The sequence below is a fragment of the Euwallacea fornicatus genome, chromosome 13, assembly GCF_040115645.1.
Source record: "Euwallacea fornicatus isolate EFF26 chromosome 13, ASM4011564v1, whole genome shotgun sequence".
Lineage (NCBI taxonomy): Eukaryota > Metazoa > Arthropoda > Insecta > Coleoptera > Curculionidae > Euwallacea > Euwallacea fornicatus.
In genome coordinates, this window is record NC_089553.1 from 361,807 (window position 1) to 383,961 (window position 22,155).

Here is a 22,155-nt window from a genome sequence, read left to right on the forward strand (position 1 = left end):
TAATTCATCATCAGGCTATTTTTTATTTACCTTTTCTTGGTTTAGAAAAAAACCATACTCATGTAAGGTTCTTTCCAATTTCGCGTAGATTTTTTATGTGTGAGATCTTCTCTCTGAGTACAATTTTTTGTATTGTTCCAAAGCATTTTTGGCATTAAGAAAATTTCACAAATACACAACGAACATATTCATTTTTTCGTCGTTACAGAATAGCATTATTGAAACTTACTTTTTAGTGGATTCAGCTAAAAAATAAATGATGAAAAAAGAAAATAAGTCCAAAAACAACTTTATTTGACAAATAAATTTCAAATTTTTTGGAAAATCGTTTCCATAGTAACCTAGTATTTAGTGTAGTTTCAAAAAGTAAATAAAAAAAGTTTGATAATTGAAACGTTAATAAATGTAAACAAATTATACATGGGTCTATCAGGAATAAAAAGCACTTTGGAAATACGAAATAAAAATTTCAGGTTTGTATTTGAAATAATGAAGTTGATAACGATTATTTCGTTAGTAAAATTTGTACAGTGACGGTCGATGGTAGGTCGTTTTGTAGAGAGTAAAAAGTTCTGAAACTTTATAATTTAAACTTCTTTTCTGTCACAAACAGTTTACGAAATACGAGGGATTGAAGTTTTCGGCCATTTCCATATTTTTCCAATTATCTAGAAAACTACTGAAAATGTGGCAATCCTGTAGCGGTTTCTTTAATCACCTCATTAAGGGGGCATTATTGTATAATATAACCGAAGTTGGAACTCTCACCGTTTGGTAGATAGCAATAGTAGGTACACTAAAAAAAACTCTCAGTATATCCGGGAATGATATTTTTTTCTTTCAATTTAATTTAAAATTTGGTTAAAAACTTATATGCCACTTATAACTTTAATGGAAACGTCCTCTTCGTCCTCACTGTCCATACCGTCCTTCTTATTAACATCGTTCGCCTGCTTGTCTTCGTTCCATAAGTTAATATCACGTGTGATGCAAACAATGTTGGGATCAACTATTTTCAATAAATTGAGAACATTCAATGACGCACTGACAAGAACATCAGCATTGGATCGGAATTGTTCTCTAGTGACGCTTAAGGGAAAATCATGTTCATCTTAATCATTGGCACAACAGAGATTGTTCCAACATTTCTGAATAGTTCGCTGATTAACTGCGTTCCAGGTTCTCATAATGTTGCCTGTTTCAAAGCTTTAAATATGTTTTCGAGGTTTTTTGATGAGAGGGTTGAAAGTAGAAATTTTTGGTAGTATAGTTTGGTTGGTCTTATTACCTTTCGGTTCAGGGATTGAATTAATTAAGTCTCTATGGATCGTAGGTACATGACAAAAATTGACCCATCCCCGCTCTTCAGTTTTTGGTCTGGAGGGAGACTTTGTTGTATTATCTCATAGTACCGACGCTTTTATTGGAAGCTTGTGTTTTTTAGGAAATTTTTTTACGTACTAATTAGATAATACTCAATGTGTGGATATGTAGAATATTTTTGATTACAAATTCATCGTTATATCTCAAGGTCAAACCGCCTGTGGAGACATTTCAGGAATATACTGCTGGTCATTCTAGCAGTTTTTGAACAGTCATAATCAACAAAGATATTAAAATTTTGGAATGAGCGCGGAATGTCTGCCTTTTCCGCCATCATTAGCCCTATTTTGTGTCGCCAAGACTTGTTTGCGTTATCGAGCGTCCACATATTTTTACATTAACGCCCTTTCCGCTTGATTCTATAGAAGGAATTTTGTGTTTACATTAATGAAATATTTTCATTATCGCGTGTTTACGTTATCGAGCGCCTGCTGCACATATTATTTTTAAATTATTTTCTACCTTTACAAATAAAATTTTCTGTAAACTACACTGACTTTCAAAAAAACCGCAACACCAAGAAGAACACATCGTGCACGTTTGAAATTCTGGCATTACGTTGGGTCGGGTAATAGATGAAAACGATCAAAATATCAAAAGAAAATGATTGTGAATAAGTGAAAAAATTTAATAATAATTTAATAATGAGTGGTATCTCCTCTTAAATTAATACATTCCTGTAAGCGACGTGGCATGCTTAAAATTAAATTGTCAATATCTTCCTGTGGTATTGTATCCCGGGCAATCTGCACCTGCTCGCCGAGTTCATCTATGGTCTCTGGAGGGCGAGTTAAACGTTGAAGTCTCCGATCCATTATATCCCATACATGCTCTATTGGGGACAAATCGGGAGACCGAGCTGGTCAAGGTAAAGTATCCAAATTTTCAGCTTCCAAATATCTCAAAGTATCGTTGCCTACATGTGGTCACGCATTATCCTGTTGAAATGTGCTTCCAGGATGGTCGTGCATGTAAGGTACAAGAACCGGTTCTAAGACACTATTAATGTATCTCTGAGCATTTTGTTGGGAAAAAACCCAACATAAATCAGCGGCATCGCTGGGCTTCAATTAGGCCCTAAAGGCGTTGGAATGATCCCAATACGCATCTGATGCAGCACTTACCCCGACGTGCTTAAACCCGGCCATGGTGATGGCACTGGTTCCTTGATTTATCGCTGCCCCGATTTATGGGGGGCACCAAATAAATCTGTCAAAGGAACCAGCGAGCCACATCTGGACTTTGACCGTGGAGATTCTTGCGAAAAAACTTTCCACAAACTAGGGGGCGGTGTCGGTTGGGATTTGTCAAGGGCTTATCGTGGTGATCTCCCTCCAGCCCCACCATCCCTGGGACGCAAAAAATCTAACACTCCTTCGGAACATTATCTCCAAGACAGTACTCGCGAACGCTCTCCTTCCTGTTTCTTCGACACTTCTCGATCCCTGAACGCGGAACTCTATCTCAAACCTCTCTCATAATACTAGCTCAAATCTCTGCTTAATAACTCTTTTGTAAGTCACCCCTCAAACTTTATACGTGAACTTTCTCAGATCTCGGGCAACACAGTACCGACTCTGTAAAATTAAGTTGTAGATCCGTAGTGTAAATTAGAGTGATATCTGTAGTGTGAAGTAAATTCCTTAATTCGTGCTACGGAGTTTTGTCTTCCCCGAACCCTCGAACCCCATTTACATTAATTGACGCATCAGCGTCTGGTCCTTCGAATCGCAATAACTCGCACCAGCAAAAGAGGAGATACCTCTTCGGGTGCCTTGTGAGGCAGTCGATTTTGTTAGGCAGAGACTAAAAGCCCCTGGCCTAAATACATTTAATCTATCATAAATGAAAACAAGAGGAGACCGACTACCATACTGGATGGCACCTCAAACCGTGACACCTGGTGTTAAACCAGAATGACGCCTTTCCAAAAAGTCCAAATTTAATCGCTCTCCTCTGCACCTTCTAACACGTAACCGTCCATCAGATCGCCATCAACAAAATCGGCTCTCATCATTGAACACGATTCTTCTCCACTCATCCACCCATTGTACTCTCAGACGATACCACTCCAGTCGGGCCACCCTGTGGTTTCGTGATAATGGAAGCCGACACATAGGACGATATGAATTTAGTCCAAAACTTCGAATTCTGCGATATATCGTACCAAGGGAGACCCTTCGATTTAGGGTGGCTACCCAGTTAGCACCAAAAGACGGAATTGTTTCAAACGGGGCGCCTGTCGCTGAACGACGAAGTCGCCGGTCTTTGCGTTGGTTCGTCATTCTTGGGCGGCCACTACCACGATGACGATTTACTGACCCTTCGTTAGACCAATTTCTCTAAGCTCTTAGCACTGTTGATGCGTTTCGATCCAATCTACCAGGTCTGTAAATATGAAACCGGAATTTGCCTCCAAATATCCCTAGTGATCAATATAGGTACTACCTTATCGTGTTATTAGGGTACTACATCTCTTATTTACATCTGAGAATGATTTTCAAATCATAACAATACAGGTTCAATACTGCAGTACAGTTTGCAATGGCTTTGAGTATGTCGAATTTTGTGCCTACAAATTACGATTTGCGGACAGCATTGATTTTCTGTTACCACTTGAAAAAACGGCTGCAGATTCACATCGCATGCTTGTTGAAGCTTACGGTGAACGTGCCCTTGGAAAATCACAGTGCTATGAGTGGTTTGAAAAATTCAAAAGTGGCGATTTTGACGTTAATAACGAAGAGCGTGGAAAACCAGCTTTGTTAGATGAGGACGATACTCAAACGCAACAACAATTAGCGAACTAATTAAATGTGACACGAGAAGCCATTTCCATTCGTTTGAAAGCTATGGGAAAAATTCAGAAGATAGGAAAATGGGTTCCTCATGAACTCAATGAAAGACGGCAAGAAAATCGAAAAACCACTTGCCAATTGTTGCTTACCAGGTGTATTGCAGAAAGTCATTTCTTCATCGAATTGTGACTGGTGACGAAAAATGGATCTATTTTGAGAATCCCAAAGGTAAAAAATCATGGGTAACTCCAGGCGAACCATCAGCATCGTCAGCAAGACCAAATCGATATGGACGGAAAACAATGCTCTGTGTTTGGTGGGATCAAAAAGGCGTAATTTATTATGAGCTGCTAAAACCTGGAGAAACAGTTAATACTGAACGTTACCGACAACAAATGATGGACTTGCATCGAGCTTTGCGTGAAAGACGACCAGAATATCAAGAACGGCAACACAAGGTGATATTGCTCCATGATAATGCACCATCACACACTGCAAAACTGGTGAAGGAAACGATTTGGACGTTTCATTGGGAAGCACTATCGCATGCGGCTCATTCACCCGACTTGGCACCATCCGATTATCACTTATTTGCATCGATGGGACACGCTCTTGCAGAACGGCACTTCACCTCTTACGAAACAGTTCAAAAATGGCTCGATGAACGGTTTGCCTCAAAAGAACAACAGTTCTTCTGGCGTGGCATCCACAAATTGCCACAGAGATGGGAAAAATGTATATGTAACGATGGGAAATATTTCGAATAAAATATTTTTTATAATTATTGCGCAGCTAAGTTATACTTATTATTAAAAGATTCCGGTTTCATATTTACAGACCTGGTACGTGCAATTTCGCGGAAAGGTAAACCTGCCTCATGCATACCAACAATTCTTTCCCTTTCAAAGGGAGTTAACTGCCGTTAAACTGCATTTTGGCGCATACGAGGCACTTTGCACTACCACACATTTAATATGGTACTAACAATAGTACCTTTATCGCCATCCACCTGTAAAAAAATTTGCAAAAAGAACGATCGTCACAGATAAAAAAGTAAAGAAAAACTTCAAATCGCATTAAAATACGAACTTGAAATTTTTATCATTTTTTTCTCTTTACAAGTCTAAAATTATATCAAAATTTCAAATACATACAATGCGTTCTTCTTGGTGTTGCGGTTTTTTTGAAAGTCAGTGTATAAGGAAGTTGTGCACTTAAATATGTCTCTATAACGAACCAGATTAAAAAGGGAGCACGAATGAATTTATTTTAATTATAATTACACCGTTAATGTTATGATTCGAGCCACGTTGCGTTTTTATGTTTCTGATTTTATTTACGCTCGATTTAGTCGAGTTTATTGTAATTTTTGTATATGCGCTTGGCGCAAGAGTGGTTTTCCTACAGGGTGACCTAAAATCGCTGTTACCTGCACCGTGTTTCTGGAATTCGCAGATACCTTGGTAAGATATATCAGTGTGGAAATCGGATCATGCACCCCATATCAACTTAGACTGTATCAATGTATCCTGTCTTCTTATTTTTACGTATTCCATTAGAACTTCGTTATTAAGTTACTTGTTTGAAACGAACTTTATATAAACTTTGGCGTACATGTTTTAGTTTCAATTAGCGGAAGATGGATGTTATTCAAATTACAATAACAGAGCGGAGAATGTTTGGCAAGGGTTGGAGAAATACTCTCAGGAGTATATAGTTAGACTTGGACGAAAGAATTTGTCCATTAAACAACCTTCGTGATACTTGTTCCCTCTGTATTTTGGAGGACTTATGGATTACGTGACTTATAGCTGTATCAACCGAAAACTTTTTGTAATTACCTTATCTGACCAATTTTAGCCCAAACTTCGATATCGAGTTTCTTCTCTCACATCCACAATTATCGATACTGCTCGGGACGAAGCTCGTTTGGTGGTCTGACAATAATAGTGTTTAAGTTCGGAAGTACTTATAAGCGTCTTGAATAGCATTGTAAGTTAAATTATCTTTCTCGAAATTAGTAGCTTGTACGGAAACGTGAACTTCAGATATGCAAAGTTTAGAATTGGCTGGGAGTATTCTTGTCTGGAACAAGTTAGTTTGAACAAAAGCTTGCTTATTGGAGACATTTCAACTTTAGTTAACTATTTCGTGAACGGAGAAACAACGTTGCTGTATCTTTATGTAATTCATATTGGTTTTCCAAGGTGCTGCATTAATGCAGGAGTATACCTTCCTGCAGGGCCCTTCCAATCCGGGCCCTATCTTTTCATCTCGGGAAGGGTAAGAGATATTGAGTTCGTTAGAACGAGGCAAAGTTTCTTAATTTCCGTTGTTATAAATGGTTTTTGCCTGAGTTAAATTCAAAAAAAAACTTAAATAAACTGAACTACTCGACAATGGATTCGAATATTACTATAGTATAAAGTTTATAATCCGCCCTTTGTCTTGGTCGGCATTATGAAATTTCAGGCTCAGGAAGTACTGCCTTCTTTTTTTGGAAGCATCGAACCTGATGACTTCGCGTCCTTTTTTACTTTTGCGCTGTAATACAAGGAGGACAAATAGGTACGGCAAGAGCTTAAGAAATTCAAGTGAGGGACATTTTCTGACGAATGCAGCAACGAAACTGTAAAGACGTGCCATCCAGCCGTTTTTAGCGGTTTTCTGATAACGGCCTTAGCAAATCAAATTTTCATATGATTTTTCCCGTTAATTTTTAAAAATTCATTTTCTTCCGTCGAATTTCCGATATTCCAGCCTGTAAAAATCCATGAAATTATTGGCATGTTTTCTAAAGTTCCGTGACGTTCGAAAACTTTTCTTATACAGGATGATCTAAGATCGAAGATGGTTACGTCAAAATTGGAACACAAAAAATAACAAATATATAATTGAACTTTCATTATTTTCACTATATTTTGAGTTGACAATTGTAGCAAGGATGTATAGGGTCATTTAAACGCGACGCCCTACCCATTTTATACGAAAACAGATGGGCTTAGCAAAGTAATCTTTTCACCACGTTAACTAAGGGGACGTAAGCTAAAATAAATGCTAAAAACATTAAATTACGTAATGCGACTCCGACGCTATGTTTTTTTCGGAAATATATCTTTTTTTTAATGAGAACATAGATTTCATTATAAAAAAGTTGTGTTTAAAAAGTTTTTCTGACATTTCTAATCATTTAAAAGCTACAGGAGAAACAAATATTAACATATTAGGTAATCTTAGGTTAATCTTATTATTAAAGACAAGAAGAAACATTCAATTTATCAATAATTTTTTATTTCTTTATCAAACAGTCAGTCAAAATCATCAAAATCAACAAACCTAAAATATTATACAGGGTCGGGAAGAAGTGTACAAACTTCAATATGTAATTCTACATTTCTTTCTAAGCAAAAAAAAATCCTATAAAAATATGTCGGGAAAGGCTTCGTTTACGATATTCAGGGCGATAAAGATTAAGTTTGAAAACATATTTTAAGGTGTTTTAAAGAAAATTGGCAGAGGAAAACTCGTTATTAAAAGACATCATTTGCAATGAAAGAAATTAAAATCTATGAGCAATGGTGTGCAATTGTTACAATTAAATACACAAATAAAAATAGGACGTCGTTGTTTTTTTGAACACGATTTCCTGATTTTTTAAATCTCCACCCATTTTGCTAAAACAAAGCCCTCTTCAATGTTCATCGTAAAGTGTGTGGTTTTCGAGAAATAAAGAGCAGTAAGATTATCAGGATTATATCTTTGCTACCAGTCATCTCCAAATTATATGAAAAAATACTCCTCAAGAAGCTAAAACCCATAGTAGAAGAAAAGAACTTGATACCTTCTCATCAATTTGGATTTAGAGAAAGTCACTCCACAATTGACCAAGTACATAGAATTACAAATGTCATCGAAACATCACTAGAAGAAAGAAAAGTCTGTTCCATCGCCTTCCTCGACGTTGCACAGGCCTTCGATAAAGTATAGTACGAAGGATTGTTCCATAAACTGAACCAGTTTCTGCCACAACAACATTCATAGCTTCTACAATCCTATTTACCGGAAAGATATTTCAGAATCAAACAAGAAGATGTCTACTCAGAACTAAAGAAAATCCGAGCAGAGGTACCACAAGGTAGTGTGTTCGGTCCAGTACTCTATTTATTATATACTAGTGATACCCGAAGTCTTGAACAAGAAACAATAGCAACATTCGCTGATGACACCGCAGTCATAGCTGTCGGAAGAGATCATGAAGAGGCTGCTGAAAAACTCCAAACCTCTATTAATAAAATTGATATCTGGACTAAAACCTGGCGAATCAAGTTAAATGAAAACAAGTCTGTACATGTAAACATTACCAATAAACAAGAGCAACATCTGCCCATCCGGATTAATAAAACCAAAATTTCCCATGCTGACTCAGCTAAATATCTGGGAATGATATTAGATGCGAAACTCCGCTGGAAAGTTAATTTCAAAAAGACACGTGAAGAATTGGGCATTAAACTAAAAAAAATGTACTGGCTCCATAGAAGAAATTCCAAGTTATCTACATACAACAAACTGTTATTATACAAACAAATACTGAAACCTGTTTGGACCTGCGGTATTCAACTCTGGGGTTGTGCCAGCAAGAGCAATATACAAGTGATCCAACGATTTCAGAACAAAGTACTAGGAAACATCGTTGATGCACCTTGATACTGTCAAAATAGAGACAACCATCGAGACCTTCAAATGGAGACTGTTGATCAAACCATCACCAAAGTTGCCAGTAGTCACGAACAAAGGTTACTTAACCATGTGAATATCGAGGCCATCCAACTCTTGGACCAAACAAACATAGTAAAAAGACTCAAGAGAACCAAGCCTTTCGAGTTAGTGAAATATTGATAGCGAAAAGCAGATTATTGTGCGGTATTTGTGCTACATGCTAAGTTTAGTGTAGAAAACTTAATAGATCTTAAGGCAAACTAGAGTGTAAGGCCTTAGTTTTAATCATCACGTAATAATTTAAGTTAGAACAAAATTGCTCATTGATCTATTTAAAAGATCAGAGTGTAGTAGTTTTAAAGGATCTTGTAAAGAGTATCTTTTAATTAAAAAAAAATTAAAATAATAATTTTAAAAAAATTATCAGGTTGTCGTATGTATTACGATAATTGACATTTAGATATTTTTATATTTCTTTTGAACACAGTAATACGTTAAAATCATAATATTATTTTAGTTTTTAGCCGTTTTGTCGTATAAACTTGTCTTTGAATGCAAGTTCTAAAAATGCCAAAACTATTTACTCACAGTGATTATGCAGATGTAGTGTTTTGTTACGGCTTTTCTAACAGCCACTTCTTAGTGATTTTATTTATTTTCAATGCAGAAGATGTCTTTCAACGACGACGAGTTCTTCTTTGCCAATTTGTTTTTAAATACCAACAACCGTTTTTGAAATACTTAAAAAAAATTATTTTTAGAATTAACATTTATCGCCCTGTATATCCTAAATGAAGCATTTGGGGATATATGTTTTTAGGAACTTTTGTAGTTAGAATTAAATGTAGAATAACATATTAAAGTTTGTACCTCTCCTTCTGAAACACCTTCTATACAATATACAGGGTATCCTCGAATTACGTGGCCAAAATAATAACGCAGATTGTTTGAGTGAAAATAAGTCGATTTAACTAAACTTCCCTCAGTCCAAAAGTTAATAATTATGGAGCTACAGGGTGTTAAAGTTGAAAAAAAAAATCACATTTTCCTTAATATCTTTCGATTTCTTTGAGTTAATTTCACGAAATTTCATATTTGAGGGTGTTTTAGGACACGAAATTCAAATTTATTAACGATTTAGTTGTTTCTTCTAGGGGGCGCCACAAGCGACCATTAGGACACATTTAAATCTCTGTAACTTTTTCGTGCCACGGTGTATATTATTTTGGTATTTAAAACCCTTTTTCCCTACCCTTTATACTTAGAAAAGGTATACTTTATTGACGTCGCTAGAAGCAACGGTTTTAGACCCAATGTGTGTTATAAAAACTTGTACTATTTTCTTCTTATAATTCCAAATATGTAATAAAATATAGGGTGTCCCATTAAAAAAAACATATGTTTGAGATGTATCTTTTTTTATATACACCCTGTATAAATGAAAATATTTTTAAAATGTACCTTGTAAGGTCCTACATACACCTCTAAAAACAATTTACGATCAAATTATTAATAAGGATGTAATACCCCGAGGCGCTCTTGGTGCCTCACCCTGTATATATATATAACAATACACACATACAAAACTACAGATCAATCACGCTGCTCCCGATGCTAAGCAAAATATTTTAACACATTATTAAAGATAGACTTCTTCTGATTGAGGAACATCTTCCAAACTATTAATTCAAACCAAGACCCTACTCTTTGTCCTCACGAACAACATCCAAACAGCTCATCTTAACGGAGGACAATCAGGATGCCCATTCATAGAAATCAATAAGGCATTTGACAGTGTTTGGCGTTGGGGCCTCTTATACAAACTGTATCAATTACAGACACCAAAGTATTTAATACACCTAATTAAAGACTTACTTGAAAGCAGACAACTAGAGATACGTATTGATAACACTCTCACCATTCTTATACACTATATATTGCTACAACATATATAGTATGTCCACAGATAGAGGACCCAAGAGGACAAAAGGACAAAAAATGTCGTTTTTCAACAAAAAGTCATTCTAGATAAAAGTTTCTGCTTCTCGAAAAAATACGATTTACGAAGATACTTTTGAACTTTTTTATACAGGGTGCCCGAAAACTACGAACACATGAAATATTATCAAAAGTAAACTACCTTTATTTCTCATTTTGGAGCAAAATGGTAAATCAAAAACTATTTCAAATCCTACCCAAAGTTTACATACAAAATTTTAACTGAGTATTCCATGTTTTATTTTTTTTTGAATTCAAACAATTTCTAATTTTATCTTTTTCACCTCATTTTACGTATTTGCAACAAGCATGACAACAAATGTCACAATATTAATTAATAATCTCGTTTTGAAAAATAATTTCAAAATGTTAACTTTTCAGCAAAAAATATTTTTGGTGCAGTGTTATGGAAGTGGCGATAACTCTTACAGATATGTACAAGAAAGATTTGTCGAAAAGTTTCCGGGAGTTTCTGTTTCATTACATGGAATTCGTCAGTTAGTCAAGAGATTCAAGGATACTGGGTCGGTGAATAATTTAAAAAAGAAGAAACTTTTAAATGATGATGAAGCAGCTACAGTTGTTGTCTTGCAGTCTGTTATGGAAAACCGTTTTGTATCGTTATGAAAACGAGCTCAAATTTTGCATATCGCCCAAAAAAGTCAAATTCAAAAAATTTTAAAAGCAAATAATTTTTTCCCATTCAAACCACATTTCGATCAAGGATTAGAAGATGGAGACAATGCAAAGTGACTAGATTTTTGTTTGTGGGTGGAGGACAAAATTTTAAATGAAAATAACCAGTTTCACAAACTTATTTTATTTTCCGACGAATCAACTTTTTCGACAAATGGTACGGTGGCTTCACAACATGTAAGGTACTGGGGCAGAGAAAATCCAGAATTCCTTCACATCGCCAATATTTCAAAAAAATTAACGTCTGGTATGGTAATTTCATATTATGGAATAATGGGACCATTCTTTTTTAAAGGTACATGTAATAGGAATTCATACTTGGAAATGTTGAAAACTTTTCTTTTGGACGAGTTAAATGATTTGCCATTACAGTACCGCGGACAAATATACTTTAAACAAGATGGGTGCCCGGCACATTGTGCACGCGAAGTTACAGAGTGGCTTAACAATAAATTTGGAGATAGGTGGATTGGCCGGTACGGCCCAGTTTTGTGGCCTTCAATAAGTCCTGACCTCACTATTTGTAACACATACCTTTGGGGCCTTTTGAAGCAATTAACATTTCAGCAACCCATTGATAATAATATCGACATTTTAAAACAGATAATTTTAGAGTCAGTTCAAATGATTTCACTCGAGGAGATAAGAAGAAGTTATAATCACATTAGACAGCAGTTTGAGAAATGCGTCGAATACGGGGGAGGTGTGTTTGAATAAGTAATATCTACTAACTTTTATCTTGAATTACTTATAAACTATTTTGGAATAGTGGAATTTTGTATGTAAACTTTGGGTAGGATTTGAAATCTATTTTTTATTTACCATTTTGCTCCAAAATAAGAAATAAAGGTAGTTCACTCTTGATAATATTTCATGTGTTCGTAATTTTTGGGCACCCTGTATAAAAAAGTTCAAAAGTATTTTCGTAAATCGTATTTTTTCGAGAAGCAGAAACTTTTATCAAGAATGACTTTTTGTCGAAAAACGACATTTTTTGTACATTTGTCCTCTTGAGCCCTCTATCTGTGGACATACTGCATATCCATAACTTGCTGGACAAAAACCAGGTACACAGGAAATCATACATATTACAATATGCGGGCGACACGGTACTTATTGTATATGATAAAAACACAAAAATAGCCGCTTTGAAAACAACAGATAGTAACAAATGAGACAATGACATGGTTCTACAAATGGAGACTAACGCGAAATCCTTCCAAAAACCAACTACTGCTTACAAACTACCAAATCAAAGCTGACTCACTAACTATAACTACTGACGGACACACAACAGATCCTAAAAATCTAGTCCGATACTTAGATATGACCATTCACAATAAAATAAAATTTAACAAACACATAAAAAATAAAAAAAGGAATTTTATCAAAAGAGTTAAATACTTTTGTATGCTAATTTACAAAAACAAAGGGATCAGCATTAAAACGGCAACAAATATTTATAAATCCATTTGTAGACCTTTATTGGACTATGGATATATTCTCAGAACAAACGCAACAAGAAAAACCAAACAATTTGTACAAAGAACAGAACAAATTGCACTGAGAATGATAATAAAAATAAAACACCCGGACAACTCGCAACACAATTCACCTAACAAACTGTTATATGAATGCACATACATGACAAAAGTTGTGGAGAAGCTAGAACAACTGCAAAACAAATGGAAGAAGAATAAAGGAAATTGGACCATACTGAACCATTTATGCTTAACCAGACAGAAAATACAATCTAATTTCATTTTCTCTTCCACCACGCTTTCAAAATTTTCCAAGAATTGTGATATTTGTTTTTTTCCATTTTTTTCCACTTTTTGGCTGAATTATTATTAATTTTAAATTGCAAAGAACATGTAAAATATTAGATCACGGGCAGAAAGGCCAATAAGGCCGATAGCCCTTTCTGCTCTAAATATGGAATAATTTTAAAAAATAAATAAAAAAATATATATAATGAATTGAAAACACTTTTTATACAAAACGGGTTTAAAACGGATCGATGTTTATATTTTTGAGAAAAGGTATGTTTCTGGAAAAAATATATAGCATCGGCGTCACGACGGCGAGGGTCCGTTTCCATATTTTAATATTTTTAGCATGGGAATTAATGGGACGTCTAGTTTAAATGACCCTCTACGGCCCTGCAATGTAGCTCTTAGTATTTTTTTGACAGTTTTTTGATTGGAGCTCTATTGATAAAACTAGTATTTTCCCCTGAATATTTTTGGATGCATCTTCTTTGGTGTCTAAGAAGCATATTTGAATTTGAACTTCGTCATGCTGCTAAATTTCTAGTTTGGGGTTTATCAAAAATTTTAATTGGAAAAAGTGGAAAAATAGTGCACTGAGCTATTCAACAAACTATGGTTTTGTGAATTATAATAGAATTTCCCTCAGTTTATCTAGTGAGGTAATTCAAGTTGTCCTACGTTTCGATTTTCGACAACCATCATCAATTTTGTTATTTGTTATGGGTGCTGCCGTGGACGTTCACCAATGCACATATTTAGAAAGAAATAAAGCCTAAAGATATTATAAGGATCATTAATTAGGGACACTATAATTTTCCTCTTTTAGTTGCATTTTGTTGAATATTAAACTGATTGTCATTTCTCCTCTGAAATTACAGGTTCAAGTAAATTAATCGAAAGTCATCTGTCGATTAATTGTGACCCATTTTGCTTAAATTGTTTAGCGAAGGCGATAGCCGTCAAATGATACCCTAAAGCCTTAATTGCCATTTAATTGATTATTCCTGTTATTTTATGAGCTTGCTCAAAATTCAATCAAAGCAGTAAATAAGACGCGTTAAAATAACTGATATTTATAAACGCTTCTGCTCATATAACGTTGAGGTTGAAAGCTCTGAAAGCTATGTCATAGATAAAGAGATTTTATTATTATCACATTTTAGCGAGGACTATCGCTGCAACCAAAAAGCAGATGGTCATAAAGGCGTATTCATAAAGAACACCAAAAGGCATTTTTAATATTTCCAACGTCATAATATAAAAACAAACGCCTTCGTACCTGAACAAAGAAGCGAAGCTTGGGCTCCGCTCATCTTGCCTTACGGGACGGTTTGAAAAAGGAAAATGTATTTCTATTCAGAAAAATGCATCCACTGTTTTCTTCAATGCAAATTATTAATGTGGCAAAAACGGCTCTTCAGTTTATTGCGAGACCGCATTCTGGATATTGGAGGGTCGATAAAATTATATCGATGAAGTAGAGTGCTCTCGAGTTTTGCACAGGTGAAAATTCTTGTTCGGGAATTCTGCATCCAATTTCGTGAGAGTAGATACCAATAAGACCTATATGCAGTAAATTCATATTATAACTCATTCACGTGTAGCGCTATGATTGTATTGGCTGTAGCGAAATTGATTCAAATATAGAAAGATAAGTATCATACCGGTTGACAACACGAATAGGGCACACCCTGTAAAATTTTTTGATACGGAACCTTGAAAATACTTTAGAAAATTCAACAAAATCACATGATTTTTTGGACTATTTGCAAATCTTAAAAAAAAAGTGAGAATTTCAGTGGCTGTATCTTCAAAAGAAGATTATTTCGTATAATAGCATATCACCATGAATCGTTGTATTTTTAACCAAGCAATATGTGGTTAAGTGTTGACCCTCTCATTCTGGGATTCCCTGTAAATATGTACCAGGTCTGTAAATATGAAACCGGAATCTTTTAATAATAAGTATAACTTAGCTGCGCAATAATTATAAAAAATATTTCATTCGAAATATTTCCCATCGTTACATATACATTTTTCCCATCTCTGTGGCAATTTGTGGATGCCACGCCAGAAGAACTGTTGTTCTTTTGAGGCAAACCGTTCATCGAGCCATTTTTGAACTGTTTCGTAAGAGGTGAAGTGCCGTTCTGCAAGAGCGTGTCCCATCGATGCGAATAAGTGATAGTCGGATGGTGCGAAGTCGGGTGAATACGCCGCATGCGATAGTACTTCCCAATCGGTTCCTTCACCAGTTTTGCAGTGTGTGATGGTGCATTATCATGGAGCAATATCACCTTATGTTGCCGTTCTTGATATTCTGGTCGTCTTTCACGCAAAGCTCGATGCAAGTCCATCATTTGTTGTCGGTAACGTTCAGTATTAACTGTTTCTCCAGGTTTTAGCAGCTCATAATAAATTACGCCTTTTTGATCCCACCAAACACAGAGCATTGTTTTCCGTCCATATCGACTTGGTCTTGCTGACGATGCTGATGGTTCGCCTGGAGTTACCCATGATTTTTTACGTTTACGATTCTCAAAATAGATCCATTTTTCGTCACCAGTCACAATTCGATGAAGAAATGACTTTCCGTTATACCTGGTAAGCAACAATTGGCAAGTGGTATTTCGATTTTCTTGCCGTCTTTCATTGACTTCATGTGGAACCCATTTTCCTATCTTCTGAATTTTTCCCAAAGCTTTCAAACGAATGGAAATGGCTTCTCGTGTCACATTTAATTGGTTCGCTAATTGTTGTTGCGTTTGAGTATCGTCCTCATCTAACAAAGCTGGTTTTCCACGCTCTTCGTTATTGAGGTCAAAATCGCCACTTTTGAATTTTTCAAACCACTCATAGCACTGTGATTTTCCAAGGGCACGTTCACCGTAAGCTTCAACAAGCATGCGATGTGAATCTGCAGCCGTTTTTTTCAAGTGGTAACAGAAAATCAATGCTGTCCGCAAATCGTAATTTGTAGGCACAAAATTCGACATACTCAAAGCCATTGCAAACTGTACTGCAGTATTGAACCTGTATTGTTATGATTTGAAAATCATTCTCAGATGTAAATAAGAGATGTAGTACCCTAATAACACGACAAGGTAGTACCTATATTGACCACTAGGGATATTTAGAGGCAAATTCCGGTTTCATATTTACAGACCTGGTATGTGGTTAAGTGTTGACCCTCTCATTCTGGGACCCCCTGTAAATTTGTTTGTATTAAACGTTTCTTTAATAAATCGTTTATTATTTAAATCACGGCCTCTAACGTAAACATTTCGATAATGTGAATCACGATTGGTTTGAATTAGTTTACATTATCGAGCGTTTGCTATACAGAGTGTTTAAAAAAGACGTGGTAATATTTAACGGGGCGATTTCTCAGGTTATTTTATGAAAAAAATGTTCCTATAAACATAAGTCCGGAAATGTGTTGTTTCCAAGATACAGGGTGTTAATTTTTTTTTAATAACAATTGTTCAAAGATGAATCAAATATCTTTTGATCGATTTTTTTGAATTTTATCTGATGTCACTCTAAGTAGATTAGGATTATTAAGTCCAGTGGCGTCAAGGGGAGAAGACCTCAACAAAATTTATTGACAAAAGAATGTACGTCACTAACTTTAATTAAATTTAAAATTTTTTTTGGGATGTAGCAACTAAAATACAACTTTTTTCTCTTTTGAATTTTCTTCGTATCTCGCTTCATTTACGAGATAAAAAATAAAAACAAATTTGTTGCACGTCCATGTATCGTCCAAAAACATTTAAAAAAATCATGGGTTTATTTCCTTATTCTCTAAGAATATTTTGTGCTTTGGTGAATTTTAATAAATTTCTTTGTTACAAAACTATTATTTAAAATTAAATTATTTTTAAAAAGTTACAAAAAAAAAATTACCCCCTGGGTCTTGGAAATAATACATTTCTAGACCTATGCTTATAGGAACTGTTCTCATAAAAGTTCCTGAGAAATAATATCCGTAAATATTGCCGCGTCTTTTTTAAACACCCTGTATACCATGAAGTTGTTAGCAGGTATAGCAAAAAATGTCGCGAAGCGAACGTGTTAACAGCATTCTAGTTACTGAATATTGAAACATATCAGGACTACAGGAGCACCCATTTCATATTGATTTTTCTGTAACGCTTTTATAAGGATGAATGCTGTGTTATTTTGTGTTATATAAATTTCAGTGCCCTGTAAAGCACCGTTTCATCTCGTAAGACACTCGGGGAAACATACTAAATTTAGGGCGACTGGATCAGGTTGAAACACGTTTATTACCTTAGAAACGGCTTGCCGGTAGTATCACCGTCATTCAGTCGCTCAGTGAGAATAAATTGATTTTCTGGGCTTACAAACATAGTTCGAAGCTCGAATTTAGCATTACGAAAACAATGAGTTTGGAGGGTCGACCAATAAAAGTGACTGAGTTATTACAGTTTTAACATAAACAAATAACTTTTGAGCTGCTTTTATTTAGGCTTTTGTTCCTTTTCTCATTAGATATTGTAGTGTTAAGTACGTGCGTGTGAATTATACGATCAAGTATACCGTGCGGCTCTAAATTACAGGAGTCGGAAACACTCGCTCACACACGCGCTTGAAGTCGAGAGATTATGTCGCACGCAAAAAGAAACGCACCGGCACGCGTGTCCATGCGGTATTTTGATTTTAAAACACACAACTTTGCGTGTGAGTTAGAAAATTTCATAACGCACCCGCACGAGTGCGCACGTCTTCATATTATTTGTCTTTAGTCAAAATAGTCGATGTGTATACACGATTTCAGATAATTGAGATATAGTAAGAACTTAGTAAAAACGAAATAATTTTTAAAATTTTCATTTCAGCAAATTTTACAAACAGTTAAAAAATTAATAAAAGTTCAAATAAACTACAAAACTGCACTATGTTGGTGTGTATTTTGTAGGGGACCAAATTAATGTATCAACGGAAAGAGGTAATTTATTATTTTTTATTTTTTGAAAACTAATTTGATACAAGCAAATTGCTATTAAGTCTTGTAGTAAAAATACAATTCAGATTTTTTTTTCGATAAATGTGGTCTCAGTTTTGTCAAAATTGTCGGCAGAGCACTGAAATACCGTTTTACCGAAACTTGATTTGCAGGTACTGCCAATGTTATTTTGGATAATCTGTGTAAGTTAATATCGGTTTTATATAACATTTTCCAGTAATTCAGTACATTTATATTCAACGGTTAACGTTGACTTTGACATGATGCTTCGAATTTTGGTTTTAATGTATATTTTGAAGCAGAGTTCTGCTTTGACGTTGCTTTTGATCTAATGTGTTTCTCTACTTTTTCATAGACATTTAGAGTTTCTTCTTTGGCAAAACCATGTGATAATCTGATATCCTCTGATGAGTAAAAAAAACTATTTCCCTCACATTCTTCTTTTCGTTTCTCAATCATCTTCTTGACAACGTCTTGTGTTCTCATCAGATGATTCTAAAACATACTTTAAAAATATGTTATGATAAAAATTAATAAAAAAACAGAACTTACTAGCGCATTAAACTTTTAGGTCTTTGGACGCATTGTAGACCCCTCAAATTCGAATCTTGTGTCTAGATACAATGCCGCTACAAAAGCGTCGTTGCCTAATAGTGTTATTTTTCGATGAATCAGTGCGTTATACAAATGAGAAGCATAATTGTTCTATTTTTAATTCGCAGCTTAGCCAATCTTTATGAAAGTCTCCTATTATACGTATATTGTTCGTATTGAAACCTCTTAATCTATTCGACTAGAGGCTAGAAAAATTTCAATTAATGTCCAGGCGATATCAGATGCAATTAGATTTAGCTGAGGTTTACTTTCAAGCTTCTCTTTTAACCAAGAAAGTGACTTATCATAAGTTAAATTCCATTGTGTTATGTCGTCTAACACTAGCAAAGATAAACAACTTCCAGATCGAAAAGCTACATGTAATTTTTTCACAATATTTCGAAAATTATTGATATCAATTTTCATTTTGTCCGTAACATCGAGGACAGCTAGCTGTAGTGTATGTGCTACACAACGTACTACAGCAAGGATAACTTCAATTTTATTTTGTATAAATTCTTCTTCTTCGTTGTCTTTTTCTGCGTTTTGAGAATTAGCATTTTCCAAAAGTACTCCCTCTTGAATTTTCTGAAGCAGTTTGGGACATTTAATTATGCTTGCGTCGTTATTATGTGTTATGAAATACACCAAAATTAGGTCAATATTATTGTACTCTTAAACAACTTATAACTCCATCTTTTAATAATTATGTCGTATGAAGTTTGTCACTGGTCTCCATTATATCTAAAACTTCATGGTGGACACAGACAAATATTTATGTTGAGCTAAATCTGACCGATTATGTGGATGCCAATTTTTGCATCTTTAATGTATTGTACGTTCGCACCTAAAAAACTTCTCTCCAGTGATGTCCAGTTTAAGTAAAATCACCTTTTTACTTGCGCTTTCTGCTCGTCGTTTGATGATTTTTCTAAATTTGATCTACAGCATTTTCTAAATGAAGCACACTATTTTTGGATTTTAAATGTAGACTGATTTTTTTTATAAGAAAATATAGTTTTTTTTTTAAATAATCAGTATCATCAAAAAGGCGAAATTCTAGGCTATTAACAGTAATTAAACCTAGACAGCATCTAAAAAATTAGATTTTATTTATATGGTCTTCTAAAATGTTTCCTTCTTGATCATTTTTTTTTGTTTTAAGCGTTTTATCTTTATCTAAATCGTCGTCGTTGCTATCGCTATCATTTTCTTGTTCCGGATGTTCGATATTCCTTTTGTGTATTGCCAAATAATGTCTTTTGATATTAGCTGGCCTTTTACCACTTAATCGTTTTCCACAATTTTCAAATAAGCATGTTGATTTATCTTCAACTTGGTCGTAAACGACGTAGTCGTTTATATTAATTTTTTGTCGTTTAGACATTTTTCAAAACAGAGTTAACAAACAAAATAGAACACTAATAAACACGCACCCACGTTTTATTTTGCAATTATGTGGATTCACTTCACTATAACTGCATCAAATAGCTGCGTTCCACTAACAGCAGTATGACAAGAACAAACCTGTACGGACAATGGTTACTATGTCCGCGCGGAAACGAATGGACTCGGAACGGCTCGAGAGCGCTTTCGTGGACATTTTTAAATCTCGTTTGTGAGACATACACTCACCCACAAAAGTCATGGTACAGCAGTTTGCTGCATGAAAAAGTCCAAATATTTTCCATATGTGAAATCAAAACTTCAATTTATTTACATAGAAGTAATCTGTAATGTGTCTATACCAATAGCAATATTATAAATATTTCCAAAAACTCAAACTTATTCTGATAAAAATCAAATGTCATTTTCTAACAATAAATGGATTCCACAAAAGTCTTGGTACGGGTAAAATATTTGAATTTTTATTTAAAAAAATAAGATTGCATTTGTTTATTTCTTTGCAGAAATACGACAAATAGTCAGTGTTAAATACTTGGGGTATTTAGTAATTAAAACAAAGTAGCTGGCTTCAGTACCAGCCACAACTTATTGGTTCAAAAAATCAAAGTATATTAAATCTGCTATATACAATATTTTACGTGGCTTAAAAATAATAAACTGTGGATACGCTGTTATAAGCGTACCCTTGATAAGCATGGCAATCATGGCTATTCAGCCATGAGTCACCTTAGCACCTAACAGTTCGGATTACTGGACAATGGTTCCTTTTAGTTATTGCCGGCGACGCGGCCAGCAATTAAAATCGGATGTTCAATAAATGTCAATAAATGAAATTAATTTGTTCTTAACATAAACTGCTTATGCAGCATTGGGATATACTAACATACTTAATAATAAAAAAAAGGAAAAATACTAAACAGTCAGTATCATTTATGTTATAGTCGTTAAAAGTTAAAAATATTGGGTAGAGCCGAGCTCAGTCAGGGTGAAATAAAAATTGTTATTCGTTTAAATAAAGAAGGAAAATCTTACAGTGAAATTTCAAAAATTGTAAAAAGGAGTCGCTCTACTAGTCAAAAAATTGTGAATCGTTTCAAATATCACAGTAGAATTAATAACAAACCAAGAACTGGGCGCCCAAAAAATTAACGGAACGTGAAACAAGCTACATTCTTAATGAAATCAAGAAGGACCCGAAGAAAGGCTCATCGATGTTGGCTTTTGAACTAAGGGAACATTTTGGAACTGTTGTTCATGAAGAAACAGTTCGCCGAACGGTTCATAAAAGAGGGCATAAAGGCTGTAGTGCGCGAAAATGACCTTATGTAAGTACCGTAAATAGAAAGAAGCGCGTTGAATTTGCCGAAAAATACAGAGCGATCGAAAGCGAATTTTGGAAAAAAGTTATTTAGTCAGACGAGAGTAAATTTAATCTTTTCGGACCAGACGGATGAAGAAAAGTGTGGAGAAAACCAGAGGAAGCTTTTAATCCAAAAAATACAATTCCAACCATAAAGCATGGAGGAGGTGGATTAATGGTCTGGGGTTGTATGTCATCTTTTGGTGTAGGCAATTTAGTAATAACTGATGAAATCATGAACCAACCTGAACTAACCTGAACATATTAAAGGCAAATTTGAAGCAAAGTGCGGAAAAATTGGGGTTGGCAGAAAATTTTTACTTCCAGCAAGATAACGACCCTGAACATAAATCTTATACGGTACGCCAGTGGTTGATATACAATACTTTGCATCTACTAGAAACACCTCCACAAAGTCCCGACCTTAAACCAATTGAA

General features: G+C 34.9%; 1 protein-coding gene across 1 annotated transcript in view; it reads right to left on the minus strand.

Moving 5' to 3' along the window:
- LOC136342872 (pupal cuticle protein 20-like) overlaps positions 1-20,495 on the minus strand; it is a 29,625-nt gene extending 9,130 nt beyond the window's left edge. The window contains exon 1 of the mRNA XM_066289125.1: positions 20,387-20,495. The gene's annotated coding sequence lies outside the window, so the exon portion shown is untranslated. The remainder of the gene's footprint in view (positions 1-20,386) is intronic.
- Positions 20,496-22,155: the final 1,660 nt, after the last annotated feature.